Raw genomic sequence first — 16771 nt, 5'->3', positions numbered from 1 at the left:
CTAACCCTAACCCTAACCCTAACCCTAACCCTAACCCTAACCCTAACCCTAACCCTAACCCTAACCCTAACCCTAACCCTAACCCTAACCCTAACCCTAACCCTAACCCTAACCCTAACCCTAACCCTAACCCTAACCCTAACCCTAACCCTAACCCTAACCCTAACCCTAACCCTAACCCTAACCCTAACCCTAACCCTAACCCTAACCCTAACCCTAACCCTAACCCTAACCCTAACCCTAACCCTAACCCTAACCCTAACCCTAACCCTAACCCTAACCCTAACCCTAACCCTAACCCTAACCCTAACCCTAACCCTAACCCTAACCCTAACCCTAACCCTAACCCTAACCCTAACCCTAACCCTAACCCTAACCCTAACCCTAACCCTAACCCTAACCCTAACCCTAACCCTAACCCTAACCCTAACCCTAACCCTAACCCTAACCCTAACCCTAACCCTAACCCTAACCCTAACCCTAACCCTAACCCTAACCCTAACCCTAACCCTAACCCTAACCCTAACCCTAACCCTAACCCTAACCCTAACCCTAACCCTAACCCTAACCCTAACCCTAACCCTAACCCTAACCCTAACCCTAACCCTAACCCTAACCCTAACCCTAACCCTAACCCTAACCCTAACCCTAACCCTAACCCTAACCCTAACCCTAACCCTAACCCTAACCCTAACCCTAACCCTAACCCTAACCCTAACCCTAACCCTAACCCTAACCCTAACCCTAACCCTAACCCTAACCCTAACCCTAACCCTAACCCTAACCCTAACCCTAACCCTAACCCTAACCCTAACCCTAACCCTAACCCTAACCCTAACCCTAACCCTAACCCTAACCCTAACCCTAACCCTAACCCTAACCCTAACCCTAACCCTAACCCTAACCCTAACCCTAACCCTAACCCTAACCCTAACCCTAACCCTAACCCTAACCCTAACCCTAACCCTAACCCTAACCCTAACCCTAACCCTAACCCTAACCCTAACCCTAACCCTAACCCTAACCCTAACCCTAACCCTAACCCTAACCCTAACCCTAACCCTAACCCTAACCCTAACCCTAACCCTAACCCTAACCCTAACCCTAACCCTAACCCTAACCCTAACCCTAACCCTAACCCTAACCCTAACCCTAACCCTAACCCTAACCCTAACCCTAACCCTAACCCTAACCCTAACCCTAACCCTAACCCTAACCCTAACCCTAACCCTAACCCTAACCCTAACCCTAACCCTAACCCTAACCCTAACCCTAACCCTAACCCTAACCCTAACCCTAACCCTAACCCTAACCCTAACCCTAACCCTAACCCTAACCCTAACCCTAACCCTAACCCTAACCCTAACCCTAACCCTAACCCTAACCCTAACCCTAACCCTAACCCTAACCCTAACCCTAACCCTAACCCTAACCCTAACCCTAACCCTAACCCTAACCCTAACCCTAACCCTAACCCTAACCCTAACCCTAACCCTAACCCTAACCCTAACCCTAACCCTAACCCTAACCCTAACCCTAACCCTAACCCTAACCCTAACCCTAACCCTAACCCTAACCCTAACCCTAACCCTAACCCTAACCCTAACCCTAACCCTAACCCTAACCCTAACCCTAACCCTAACCCTAACCCTAACCCTAACCCTAACCCTAACCCTAACCCTAACCCTAACCCTAACCCTAACCCTAACCCTAACCCTAACCCTAACCCTAACCCTAACCCTAACCCTAACCCTAACCCTAACCCTAACCCTAACCCTAACCCTAACCCTAACCCTAACCCTAACCCTAACCCTAACCCTAACCCTAACCCTAACCCTAACCCTAACCCTAACCCTAACCCTAACCCTAACCCTAACCCTAACCCTAACCCTAACCCTAACCCTAACCCTAACCCTAACCCTAACCCTAACCCTAACCCTAACCCTAACCCTAACCCTAACCCTAACCCTAACCCTAACCCTAACCCTAACCCTAACCCTAACCCTAACCCTAACCCTAACCCTAACCCTAACCCTAACCCTAACCCTAACCCTAACCCTAACCCTAACCCTAACCCTAACCCTAACCCTAACCCTAACCCTAACCCTAACCCTAACCCTAACCCTAACCCTAACCCTAACCCTAACCCTAACCCTAACCCTAACCCTAACCCTAACCCTAACCCTAACCCTAACCCTAACCCTAACCCTAACCCTAACCCTAACCCTAACCCTAACCCTAACCCTAACCCTAACCCTAACCCTAACCCTAACCCTAACCCTAACCCTAACCCTAACCCTAACCCTAACCCTAACCCTAACCCTAACCCTAACCCTAACCCTAACCCTAACCCTAACCCTAACCCTAACCCTAACCCTAACCCTAACCCTAACCCTAACCCTAACCCTAACCCTAACCCTAACCCTAACCCTAACCCTAACCCTAACCCTAACCCTAACCCTAACCCTAACCCTAACCCTAACCCTAACCCTAACCCTAACCCTAACCCTAACCCTAACCCTAACCCTAACCCTAACCCTAACCCTAACCCTAACCCTAACCCTAACCCTAACCCTAACCCTAACCCTAACCCTAACCCTAACCCTAACCCTAACCCTAACCCTAACCCTAACCCTAACCCTAACCCTAACCCTAACCCTAACCCTAACCCTAACCCTAACCCTAACCCTAACCCTAACCCTAACCCTAACCCTAACCCTAACCCTAACCCTAACCCTAACCCTAACCCTAACCCTAACCCTAACCCTAACCCTAACCCTAACCCTAACCCTAACCCTAACCCTAACCCTAACCCTAACCCTAACCCTAACCCTAACCCTAACCCTAACCCTAACCCTAACCCTAACCCTAACCCTAACCCTAACCCTAACCCTAACCCTAACCCTAACCCTAACCCTAACCCTAACCCTAACCCTAACCCTAACCCTAACCCTAACCCTAACCCTAACCCTAACCCTAACCCTAACCCTAACCCTAACCCTAACCCTAACCCTAACCCTAACCCTAACCCTAACCCTAACCCTAACCCTAACCCTAACCCTAACCCTAACCCTAACCCTAACCCTAACCCTAACCCTAACCCTAACCCTAACCCTAACCCTAACCCTAACCCTAACCCTAACCCTAACCCTAACCCTAACCCTAACCCTAACCCTAACCCTAACCCTAACCCTAACCCTAACCCTAACCCTAACCCTAACCCTAACCCTAACCCTAACCCTAACCCTAACCCTAACCCTAACCCTAACCCTAACCCTAACCCTAACCCTAACCCTAACCCTAACCCTAACCCTAACCCTAACCCTAACCCTAACCCTAACCCTAACCCTAACCCTAACCCTAACCCTAACCCTAACCCTAACCCTAACCCTAACCCTAACCCTAACCCTAACCCTAACCCTAACCCTAACCCTAACCCTAACCCTAACCCTAACCCTAACCCTAACCCTAACCCTAACCCTAACCCTAACCCTAACCCTAACCCTAACCCTAACCCTAACCCTAACCCTAACCCTAACCCTAACCCTAACCCTAACCCTAACCCTAACCCTAACCCTAACCCTAACCCTAACCCTAACCCTAACCCTAACCCTAACCCTAACCCTAACCCTAACCCTAACCCTAACCCTAACCCTAACCCTAACCCTAACCCTAACCCTAACCCTAACCCTAACCCTAACCCTAACCCTAACCCTAACCCTAACCCTAACCCTAACCCTAACCCTAACCCTAACCCTAACCCTAACCCTAACCCTAACCCTAACCCTAACCCTAACCCTAACCCTAACCCTAACCCTAACCCTAACCCTAACCCTAACCCTAACCCTAACCCTAACCCTAACCCTAACCCTAACCCTAACCCTAACCCTAACCCTAACCCTAACCCTAACCCTAACCCTAACCCTAACCCTAACCCTAACCCTAACCCTAACCCTAACCCTAACCCTAACCCTAACCCTAACCCTAACCCTAACCCTAACCCTAACCCTAACCCTAACCCTAACCCTAACCCTAACCCTAACCCTAACCCTAACCCTAACCCTAACCCTAACCCTAACCCTAACCCTAACCCTAACCCTAACCCTAACCCTAACCCTAACCCTAACCCTAACCCTAACCCTAACCCTAACCCTAACCCTAACCCTAACCCTAACCCTAACCCTAACCCTAACCCTAACCCTAACCCTAACCCTAACCCTAACCCTAACCCTAACCCTAACCCTAACCCTAACCCTAACCCTAACCCTAACCCTAACCCTAACCCTAACCCTAACCCTAACCCTAACCCTAACCCTAACCCTAACCCTAACCCTAACCCTAACCCTAACCCTAACCCTAACCCTAACCCTAACCCTAACCCTAACCCTAACCCTAACCCTAACCCTAACCCTAACCCTAACCCTAACCCTAACCCTAACCCTAACCCTAACCCTAACCCTAACCCTAACCCTAACCCTAACCCTAACCCTAACCCTAACCCTAACCCTAACCCTAACCCTAACCCTAACCCTAACCCTAACCCTAACCCTAACCCTAACCCTAACCCTAACCCTAACCCTAACCCTAACCCTAACCCTAACCCTAACCCTAACCCTAACCCTAACCCTAACCCTAACCCTAACCCTAACCCTAACCCTAACCCTAACCCTAACCCTAACCCTAACCCTAACCCTAACCCTAACCCTAACCCTAACCCTAACCCTAACCCTAACCCTAACCCTAACCCTAACCCTAACCCTAACCCTAACCCTAACCCTAACCCTAACCCTAACCCTAACCCTAACCCTAACCCTAACCCTAACCCTAACCCTAACCCTAACCCTAACCCTAACCCTAACCCTAACCCTAACCCTAACCCTAACCCTAACCCTAACCCTAACCCTAACCCTAACCCTAACCCTAACCCTAACCCTAACCCTAACCCTAACCCTAACCCTAACCCTAACCCTAACCCTAACCCTAACCCTAACCCTAACCCTAACCCTAACCCTAACCCTAACCCTAACCCTAACCCTAACCCTAACCCTAACCCTAACCCTAACCCTAACCCTAACCCTAACCCTAACCCTAACCCTAACCCTAACCCTAACCCTAACCCTAACCCTAACCCTAACCCTAACCCTAACCCTAACCCTAACCCTAACCCTAACCCTAACCCTAACCCTAACCCTAACCCTAACCCTAACCCTAACCCTAACCCTAACCCTAACCCTAACCCTAACCCTAACCCTAACCCTAACCCTAACCCTAACCCTAACCCTAACCCTAACCCTAACCCTAACCCTAACCCTAACCCTAACCCTAACCCTAACCCTAACCCTAACCCTAACCCTAACCCTAACCCTAACCCTAACCCTAACCCTAACCCTAACCCTAACCCTAACCCTAACCCTAACCCTAACCCTACCCTAACCCTAACCCTAACCCTAACCCTAACCCTAACCCTAACCCTAACCCTAACCCTAACCCTAACCCTAACCCTAACCCTAACCCTAACCCTAACCCTAACCCTAACCCTAACCCTAACCCTAACCCTAACCCTAACCCTAACCCTAACCCTAACCCTAACCCTAACCCTAACCCTAACCCTAACCCTAACCCTAACCCTAACCCTAACCCTAACCCTAACCCTAACCCTAACCCTAACCCTAACCCTAACCCTAACCCTAACCCTAACCCTAACCCTAACCCTAACCCTAACCCTAACCCTAACCCTAACCCTAACCCTAACCCTAACCCTAACCCTAACCCTAACCCTAACCCTAACCCTAACCCTAACCCTAACCCTAACCCTAACCCTAACCCTAACCCTAACCCTAACCCTAACCCTAACCCTAACCCTAACCCTAACCCTAACCCTAACCCTAACCCTAACCCTAACCCTAACCCTAACCCTAACCCTAACCCTAACCCTAACCCTAACCCTAACCCTAACCCTAACCCTAACCCTAACCCTAACCCTAACCCTAACCCTAACCCTAACCCTAACCCTAACCCTAACCCTAACCCTAACCCTAACCCTAACCCTAACCCTAACCCTAACCCTAACCCTAACCCTAACCCTAACCCTAACCCTAACCCTAACCCTAACCCTAACCCTAACCCTAACCCTAACCCTAACCCTAACCCTAACCCTAACCCTAACCCTAACCCTAACCCTAACCCTAACCCTAACCCTAACCCTAACCCTAACCCTAACCCTAACCCTAACCCTAACCCTAACCCTAACCCTAACCCTAACCCTAACCCTAACCCTAACCCTAACCCTAACCCTAACCCTAACCCTAACCCTAACCCTAACCCTAACCCTAACCCTAACCCTAACCCTAACCCTAACCCTAACCCTAACCCTAACCCTAACCCTAACCCTAACCCTAACCCTAACCCTAACCCTAACCCTAACCCTAACCCTAACCCTAACCCTAACCCTAACCCTAACCCTAACCCTAACCCTAACCCTAACCCTAACCCTAACCCTAACCCTAACCCTAACCCTAACCCTAACCCTAACCCTAACCCTAACCCTAACCCTAACCCTAACCCTAACCCTAACCCTAACCCTAACCCTAACCCTAACCCTAACCCTAACCCTAACCCTAACCCTAACCCTAACCCTAACCCTAACCCTAACCCTAACCCTAACCCTAACCCTAACCCTAACCCTAACCCTAACCCTAACCCTAACCCTAACCCTAACCCTAACCCTAACCCTAACCCTACCCTAACCCTAACCCTAACCCTAACCCTAACCCTAACCCTAACCCTAACCCTAACCCTAACCCTAACCCTAACCCTAACCCTAACCCTAACCCTAACCCTAACCCTAACCCTAACCCTAACCCTAACCCTAACCCTAACCCTAACCCTAACCCTAACCCTAACCCTAACCCTAACCCTAACCCTAACCCTAACCCTAACCCTAACCCTAACCCTAACCCTAACCCTAACCCTAACCCTAACCCTAACCCTAACCCTAACCCTAACCCTAACCCTAACCCTAACCCTAACCCTAACCCTAACCCTAACCCTAACCCTAACCCTAACCCTAACCCTAACCCTAACCCTAACCCTAACCCTAACCCTAACCCTAACCCTACCCTAACCCTAACCCTAACCCTAACCCTAACCCTAACCCTAACCCTAACCCTAACCCTAACCCTAACCCTAACCCTAACCCTAACCCTAACCCTAACCCTAACCCTAACCCTAACCCTAACCCTAACCCTAACCCTAACCCTAACCCTAACCCTAACCCTAACCCTAACCCTAACCCTAACCCTAACCCTAACCCTAACCCTAACCCTAACCCTAACCCTAACCCTAACCCTAACCCTAACCCTAACCCTAACCCTAACCCTAACCCTAACCCTAACCCTAACCCTAACCCTAACCCTAACCCTAACCCTAACCCTAACCCTAACCCTAACCCTAACCCTAACCCTAACCCTAACCCTAACCCTAACCCTAACCCTAACCCTAACCCTAACCCTAACCCTAACCCTAACCCTAACCCTAACCCTAACCCTAACCCTAACCCTAACCCTAACCCTAACCCTAACCCTAACCCTAACCCTAACCCTAACCCTAACCCTAACCCTAACCCTAACCCTAACCCTAACCCTAACCCTAACCCTAACCCTAACCCTAACCCTAACCCTAACCCTAACCCTAACCCTAACCCTAACCCTAACCCTAACCCTAACCCTAACCCTAACCCTAACCCTAACCCTAACCCTAACCCTAACCCTAACCCTAACCCTAACCCTAACCCTAACCCTAACCCTAACCCTAACCCTAACCCTAACCCTAACCCTAACCCTAACCCTAACCCTAACCCTAACCCTAACCCTAACCCTACCCTAACCCTAACCCTAACCCTAACCCTAACCCTAACCCTAACCCTAACCCTAACCCTAACCCTAACCCTAACCCTAACCCTAACCCTAACCCTAACCCTAACCCTAACCCTAACCCTAACCCTAACCCTAACCCTAACCCTACCCTAACCCTAACCCTAACCCTAACCCTAACCCTAACCCTAACCCTAACCCTAACCCTAACCCTAACCCTAACCCTAACCCTAACCCTAACCCTAACCCTAACCCTAACCCTAACCCTAACCCTAACCCTAACCCTAACCCTAACCCTAACCCTAACCCTAACCCTAACCCTAACCCTAACCCTAACCCTAACCCTAACCCTAACCCTAACCCTAACCCTAACCCTAACCCTAACCCTAACCCTAACCCTAACCCTAACCCTAACCCTAACCCTAACCCTAACCCTAACCCTAACCTAACCCTAACCCTAACCCTAACCCTAACCCTAACCCTAACCCTAACCCTAACCCTAACCCTAACCCTAACCCTAACCCTAACCCTAACCCTAACCCTAACCCTAACCCTAACCCTAACCCTAACCCTAACCCTAACCCTAACCCTAACCCTAACCCTACCCTAACCCTAACCCTAACCCTAACCCTAACCCTAACCCTAACCCTAACCCTAACCCTAACCCTAACCCTAACCCTAACCCTAACCCTAACCCTAACCCTAACCCTAACCCTAACCCTAACCCTACCCTAACCCTAACCCTAACCCTAACCCTAACCCTAACCCTAACCCTACCCTAACCCTAACCCTAACCCTAACCCTAACCCTAACCCTAACCCTAACCCTAACCCTAACCCTAACCCTAACCCTAACCCTAACCCTAACCCTAACCCTAACCCTAACCCTAACCCTAACCCTAACCCTAACCCTAACCCTAACCCTAACCCTAACCCTAACCCTAACCCTAACCCTAACCCTAACCCTAACCCTAACCCTAACCCTAACCCTAACCCTAACCCTAACCCTAACCCTAACCCTAACCCTAACCCTAACCCTAACCCTAACCCTAACCCTAACCCTACCCTAACCCTAACCCTAACCCTAACCCTAACCCTAACCCTAACCCTAACCCTAACCCTAACCCTAACCCTAACCCTAACCCTAACCCTAACCCTAACCCTAACCCTAACCCTAACCCTAACCCTAACCCTAACCCTAACCCTAACCCTAACCCTAACCCTAACCCTAACCCTAACCCTAACCCTAACCCTAACCCTAACCCTAACCCTAACCCTAACCCTAACCCTAACCCTAACCCTAACCCTAACCCTAACCCTAACCCTAACCCTAACCCTAACCCTAACCCTAACCCTAACCTAACCCTAACCCTAACCCTAACCCTAACCCTAACCCTAACCCTAACCCTAACCCTAACCCTAACCCTAACCCTAACCCTAACCCTAACCCTAACCCTAACCCTAACCCTAACCCTAACCCTAACCCTAACCCTAACCCTAACCCTAACCCTAACCCTACCCTAACCCTAACCCTAACCCTAACCCTAACCCTAACCCTAACCCTAACCCTAACCCTAACCCTAACCCTAACCCTAACCCTAACCCTAACCCTAACCCTAACCCTAACCCTAACCCTAACCCTAACCCTAACCCTAACCCTAACCCTAACCCTAACCCTAACCCTAACCCTAACCCTAACCCTAACCCTAACCCTAACCCTAACCCTAACCCTAACCCTAACCCTAACCCTAACCCTAACCCTAACCCTAACCCTAACCCTAACCCTACCCTAACCCTAACCCTAACCCTAACCCTAACCCTAACCCTAACCCTAACCCTAACCCTAACCCTAACCCTAACCCTAACCCTAACCCTAACCCTAACCCTAACCCTAACCCTAACCCTAACCCTAACCCTAACCCTACCCTAACCCTAACCCTAACCCTAACCCTAACCCTAACCCTAACCCTAACCCTAACCCTAACCCTAACCCTAACCCTAACCCTAACCCTAACCCTAACCCTACCCTAACCCTAACCCTAACCCTAACCCTAACCCTAACCCTAACCCTAACCCTAACCCTAACCCTAACCCTAACCCTAACCCTATTTTCACAGAATCATATGCACAGAAACTATACCACCAATTATACCTCAGGAAGTACATCAGGGTTAGCCATATTCATTGCAATTCCCAAACTTAGTTTATAGCCACAACATTCATATATTCTGTACATGGCACAACAGTTTACAGGTGCAGCATCACACAAATTGAATATGTGGCACAATGCAGCTTAGAATTGCAATACACACTTCCTCCATACAGTTTAACACACGTGGTTTACATACGCCAGATTAACCAGAGAAAGGTCTCAGAGCCTCCATACCCCCTAAGTGACATTATGTATTGCAATCCACCTCAAAAGCAGTTTAGATCTCAGCCCATCCAAAACAGAATGCAAGTCTCAGACTGGCCAGAAAGGAAGGCAAATGACCTCCAACGGCCCTTGGGTGTTGCTTAAGGGGTTGGGTTAGCCCTGCGGTACAAACAAACAAAGCAAAGCTAACCCAACCCCATAAGCAAGGCAAAGCTAAAGCCAATTTGGTTGATGCAAAATGACTGCAAAGCTACAGCCTATTTGATTGAGATTAATTGACTGTACATGCTGAAGTCAGCACAACTCTCAAAATGGCCGCAAAGGGGCACGAGTCTCAGACTGGCCGGGAAGGAACACGGATTGCCTCCAACAGGCCTTGAGCGTTGGTTATGGGGTTGGGTTAGCCCTGCGCTAGAAACGAACAAAGCAAAGCTAACCCAACCCCATAAGCAAGGCAAAGCTGAAGCCAATTTGGTTTACATTAATTGAATGCAAAACTAAAGCCAATTTGGTTGAATTAAATTGAATGCAAAGCCAATTTTTGGTTGATGCAAAATGACTGCAAAGCTAACACCGATTTGGTTGAGATAAATTGATTGCACACGCTCAAGTCAGCGCAACTCTCAAAATGGCCACAAAGGGGCACGAGTCTCAGACTGGCCGGGAAGGAACACGGATTGCCTCCAACAGGCCTTGAGCGTTGGTTATGGGGTTGGGTTAGCCCTGCGCTAGAAACGAACAAAGCAAAGCTAACCCAACCCCATAAGCAAGGCAAAGCTGAAGCCAATTTGGTTTACATTAATTGAATGCAAAACTAAAGCCAATTTCGTTGATGCAAAATGACTGCAAAGCTAACACCAATTTGGTTGAGATAAATTGATTGCACACGCTCAAGTCAGCGCAACTCTCAAAATGGCCACAAAGGGGCACGAGTCTCAGACTGGCCGGGAAGGAACACGGATTGCCTCCAACAGGCCTTGAGCGTTGGTTATGGGGTTGGGTTAGCCCTGCGCTAGAAACGAACAAAGCAAAGCTAACCCAACCCCATAAGCAAGGCAAAGCTGAAGCCAATTTGATTGAGATTAATTGACTGTACATGCTGAAATCAGCACGAGTCTCAGACTGGCCGGGAAGGAACGCAAATGACCTCCAACGGCCCTTGGGTGTTGCTTAGGGGGTTGGGTTAGCCCTGCGGTACAAACAAACAAAGCAAAGCTAACCCAACCCCATAAGCAAGGCAAAGCTAAAGCCAATTTGGTTGATGCAAAATGACTGCAAAGCTACAGCCTATTTGATTGAGATTAATTGACTGTACATGCTGAAATCAGCACAACTCTCAAAATGGCCGCAAAGGGGCACGAGTCTCATACTGGCCGGGAAGGAACACGGATTGCCTCCAACAGGCCTTGAGCGTTGGTTATGGGGTTGGGTTAGCCCTGCGCTAGAAACGAACAAAGCAAAGCTAACCCAACCCCATAAGCAAGGCAAAGCTGAAGCCAATTTGGTTTACGTTAATTGAATGCAAAACTAAAGCCAATTTGGTTGAATTAAATTGAATGCAAAGCCAATTTTTGGTTGATGCAAAATGACTGCAAAGCTAACACCGATTTGGTTGAGATAAATTGATTGCACACGCTCAAGTCAGCGCAACTCTCAAAATGGCCACAAAGGGGCACGAGTCTCACAGTGGCTGGGAAGGAACACAAATCGCATCGGAAGGAAGCGTTGGTTGGCCTGGGAGTAGAAGGGGGCTAAGGAAGGGTGTGTTGGATCGCTGTGCTGAGGCCAATGGGATGAACTATAATGAGACTGAGTGCCACGTCCCCACATTGCCTGCGATGATCTTGGGCGGTGGTAGGGGCTTGTGGCAGAGCGAAAGGAAGACTATGGAAAGGGAACGGACCGGGGGATGTGGGTAACGGCTCAACCGAACCGAGCTGGCGGTCAGTGTGGAAAGCCTGGAAAGTGAGGCAAGTCATCGACTGGGAGTACCGAAGGATCTTCACCTGTAATACAGAGAGACGCGCTTTAGAAAGAGGAAGGCCGAGACGCAAACGACGCTCACCGTAAGCCCGCCCCCACAAAACATGGGAGCCAAACACTACTCTGACAAATTGAGTAATATTAGGGTTAGGAGTGTTTAACAGGGAAGCTGTAAGTGTTTTTGTTAGTATTACACAGAAGGTTACAGATGTGTTTAGTGCCCAATTCAAGGGTAGGTTCAGGGTTAGTTTGGACAGTTACTGCAGTTATCTACACAGTCATGGTTACAATTAGCACTGCATTTGGGGTTCAGAGCTCATTAGGATCAGGGTGAAGGTATTAGGGTTAGGTATATTGGGATTATGCTCAGAGTGACCGTTAGGGAAGGCCAAGGCAAAACCGAAAGGCAAGGAGAACACCCGAGAGAACACCAAAACAGAGGGCAAAGGCAAAGATGAAACACAATGGAAGGCAACAGCAAAGGCAAAGGGACGGCGAAGGCGTGGTAACACCAAAGAGAAGGCCTCGGCAGAGGTCAGGCCCGAAGAGAAGGCTGCAGAGAACGCCAAAACAGAGAGCAAAGAGAACAACGCAGAGAAGGCCAAAATGGAGGGCGAGGTCCATGAGAACATTGCATGGAAGGCCAATGCAGAAGGTCAAGGGCGATGGCCAAAGAGAACACGGCAAGAAGGCCAAAACTGAAGGCCAAAGAGAACGCCGTAAAGGATGCCAAAACTGAAGGCCAAAGGGAACGTGGCAAAGAAGGCCAGGAGCAACGGCCAAAGAGAACGCAGCCAGGAACGCCAAAAATGAAGCCAATGAGAACGTCGCACGGAATGCCAGAGCAAGGGGCCAAAGAGGACGCTGTAGGGAATGCAAAAACAAGAGGCCAAAGAGAACATGGCAAAGAAGGCCAAGGGCAATGGCCAAAGAGAACACAGACGGGAACGCCAAAACTGAAGACCGAAGAGAACGTCACAGGGAACGCCAGAACAGGAGGCCAAAGGGAACGTGGCAAAGAAGGCCAAGGGCAATGGCCAAAGAGAACGCAGACGGGAACGCCAAAACTGAAGACCGAAGAGAACGTCGCAGGGAACGCCAGAACAGGAGGCCGAAGGGAACGTGGCAAAGAAGGCCGAGGACAATGGCCAAGAGAATGCCAGGGGGAACAACAAAATGGAAGGGCAAGAGAACACAACAGGGAAAGCCAGGGCAAAGGGAAGGAGAACACTGCAGTGAAAGGCCAGAGGCAAGGAGAATGCAGGAAGAATAAGACAAGCAGCATTCAGGGCACCGTGAAATGTAGAAATGAGTTCTGGAAACCCTACCTTGGTCTCGCTAAGTAATGGGTGAACACTAGTGGGCGTGCATTGCCCTTACCTGCTGGGCAGACAATTACCAGCCAGCACAGTGAAGTTCCGGGGCATCCCAGGAAATGCAGATTCCGGTCCCTTGCTGTTCCCATGAAGACCCGCTCATCTCTCCGTGCAGTTGTTACGGCACTCGGGAGGACTGCGGCTCTGCTGCCACCTGCTGAACACAATACAGTAATGAAGGCGCTGCCCCACATATATAGGGCTGCACCCTCCGCATGTTGCTCTAATGATGACACAAGGGAGCGTTAGGGATATAATTAATGCTATTTATACGTTTGAAGTTACAGTTAGTTTAACAACAGTATTCTGCTCTACAATTACAATTAAGGTTACTTTGACAGAAAATATGGGGCATTATTTTTATGTCACCATTTAGGGTAAGGGACATTTTTAACTTTGGGTTAAGGGTTTGGTTTACAGATACACTGCAGGTTAACATAATTATGGTGAGAACTCCCATTCAGCTGTGGGTTCGGGTCAAGGTTAACGTGAACGCTGCCTCCCAGCCATTCCCAGAGTGCCAAAGGCAAAGGGAAGCAGAACTCCCATGGAAAGCCAAGGTAAACGCAAAGCAAACAGCCAAGGTTAAGGCAAGGGCAAAAAGCCAAGAGAGCACCCAATGGAATGCCAAGGTGAGGGCAAGGAGAACGCAACAGGAATGGCCAAAATATATAAAGAGACCACAGCAGGAAAGGCCGAGGGCAAAGGACAAGAGAACAAAGCAAGAAATGCCGAAACGGAAGGCCAAGGGAACACGGCATGGAATGCCCAGGCAAGGGCTAAGAGAAAACGTGGCAGAAAGTGCCAAAATTGGAGGCCAAAGAGAACACGACAAAGAAGGCCAATGCAGAATGCGGCTGGAACGCCAAAACAGGAGGTCAAAGAGAATGCCGCAGGGAATGCCCAGGCAAGGGCCGAGAGAACATGGCAGGAAATGCCAAAACAGGAGGGCAAGAGAATGCTGCTGGGAACGCCAAAACTGAATGCTGAAGAGAATGCGGCATGGAACACAAAAACAGAAGGGCAAGGAAATGCCAAGGATGATGGCCACGAGAACACGGAAGGAAATGCCAAAACAGGAGGGCGAGAGAATGTGGCAGGGAATGCCAAAACTGAATGCTGAAGTGAATGCAGCAAAGAAAGCCAAGGGCAATAGCCAAGAGAATGTGGCATGGAACACAAAAACAGGAGGGCAAGAGAATGTAATAGGAACAGCCAAGGCAAAGGGAAGGAGAACACCGCAGTGAAAGGCCAGAGGCAAGGAGAATGCAGGAAGAATAAGACAAGCAGCATTCAGGGCACCGTGAAATGTAGAAATGAGCTCTGGAAACCCTACCTTGGTCTCGCTAAGTAATGGGTGAACACTAGTGGGCGTGCATTGCCCTTACCTGCTGGGCAGACAATTACCAGCCAGCACAGTGAAGTTCCGGGGCATCCCAGGAAATGCAGATTCCGGTCCCTTGCTGTTCCCATGAAGACCCGCTCATCTCTCCGTGCAGTTGTTACGGCACTCGGGAGGACTGCGGCTCTGCTGCCACCTGCTGAACACAATACAGTAATGAAGGCGCTGCCCCACATATATAGGGCTGCACCCTCCGCATGTTGCACTAATGATGACACAAGGGAGCGTTAGGGATATAATTAATGCTATTTATACGTTTGAAGTTACAGTTAGTTTAACAACAGTATTCTGCTCTACAATTACAATTAAGGTTACTTTGACAGAAAATATGGAGCATTATTTTTATGTCAGCATTTAGGGTAAGGGACATTTTTAACTTTGGGTTAAGGGTTTGGTTTACAGATACACTGCAGGTTAACATAATTATGGTGAGAACTCCCATTCAGCTGTGGGTTCGGGTCAAGGTTAACGTGAACGCTGCCTCCCAGCCATTCCCAGAGTGCCAAAGGCAAAGGGAAGCAGAACTCCCATGGAAAGCCAAGGTAAACGCAAAGCAAACAGCCAAGGTTAAGGCAAGGGCAAAAGCCAAGAGAGCACCCAATGGAAAGCCAAGGTGAGGGCAAGGAGAACGCAACAGGAATGGCCAAAATATATAAAGAGACCACAGCAGGAAAGGCCGAGGGCAAAGGACAAGAGAACAAAGCAAGAAATGCCAAAACGGAAGGCCAAGGGAACACGGCACGGAATGCCCAGGCAAGGGCTAAGAGAAAACGTGGCAGGAAGTGCCAAAATAGGAGGCCAAAGAACGCAGCAAAGAAGGCCAATGCGGAATGCGGCTGGAACGCCAAAACAGGAGGTCAAAGAGAATGCCGCAGGGAATGCCCAGGCAAGGGCCGAGAGAACATGGCAGGAAATGCCAAAACAGGAGGGCAAGAGAATGCTGCCGGGAACGCCAAAACCAAATGCTGAAGAGAATGTGGCAACAGAAAGCCAAGGGCGATGGCCAAGAGAATGTGGCATGGAACACAAGAACGGGAGGGCAAGGGAATGCCAAGGATGATGGCCGAGAGAACACGGAAGGAAATGCCAGAACAGAAGGGCGAGAGAACGAGGCAGGGAATGCCAAAACCGAATGCTGAAGTGAAGGCGGCAAAGAAAGCCAAGGGCAATGGCCAAGAGAACGTGGCATGGAATACAAAAACAGGAGAGCAAGAGAATGTAATAGGAACAGCAAAGGCAGAAGGAAGGAGAACGCTGCAGTGAAAGGCCAGAGACAAGGAGAACACAGAAAGAAAAGGACAGGCAGCCTTTTGAGCACCATTAAGTGCAATAAGAGCTCTAGGAGCATCATGCTGTGCCATGCTATGGATTGGGTGAACACTGGTGGGTGTGCATTGCCCTTACCTGCTGGGCAGACAATTACCAGTCAGCACAGTGAGGTCCCAGGGCATCCCAGGAAATGCAGACTTCAGTTCCTGGCTGTTCTCACGAAGAGCCACACATCTCTGCGCACTCGTTACAGCACTCTGGAGCACCGCAGCTCTGCTGCCACTGTTGGACACAACACAGTACTGAAGGCACTGCCCCCATATGTAGGGTAGTGCCTCTCACAAACGTGCACTGCAGTGCTCCTTTCTCAGAGCAAGGTGGCTGCACTCCATGCATAATGCTGCTTGCCAGCAGCACTGCAGCTGGGAACAACAGACGAGGAGAAGGCTCAGGGACCCAACAACATTTTAGCTTCCATCTTCTCTGATAACTGC

The 16771-nt window shown here is 49.6% G+C and overlaps 1 long non-coding RNA gene across 1 annotated transcript; it reads right to left on the bottom strand.

Moving 5' to 3' along the window:
* Positions 1 to 11961: 11961 nt before the first annotated feature.
* Positions 11962 to 16663, bottom strand: LOC149913887 (uncharacterized). The gene is made up of 4 exons (XR_016460911.1): positions 16413 to 16663; positions 14995 to 15147; positions 13611 to 13760; positions 11962 to 12253 (listed from the first exon to the last, which is right to left on the bottom strand). It is a non-coding gene; the product is annotated as an uncharacterized LOC149913887 (long non-coding RNA).
* Positions 16664 to 16771: the final 108 nt, after the last annotated feature.

Source organism: Phasianus colchicus, chromosome 34 (assembly GCF_987193195.1).
Source record: "Phasianus colchicus chromosome 34, bPhaCol1.hap1.1, whole genome shotgun sequence".
Lineage (NCBI taxonomy): Eukaryota > Metazoa > Chordata > Aves > Galliformes > Phasianidae > Phasianus > Phasianus colchicus.
This window is presented reverse-complemented; position numbering and strand designations above follow the sequence as displayed.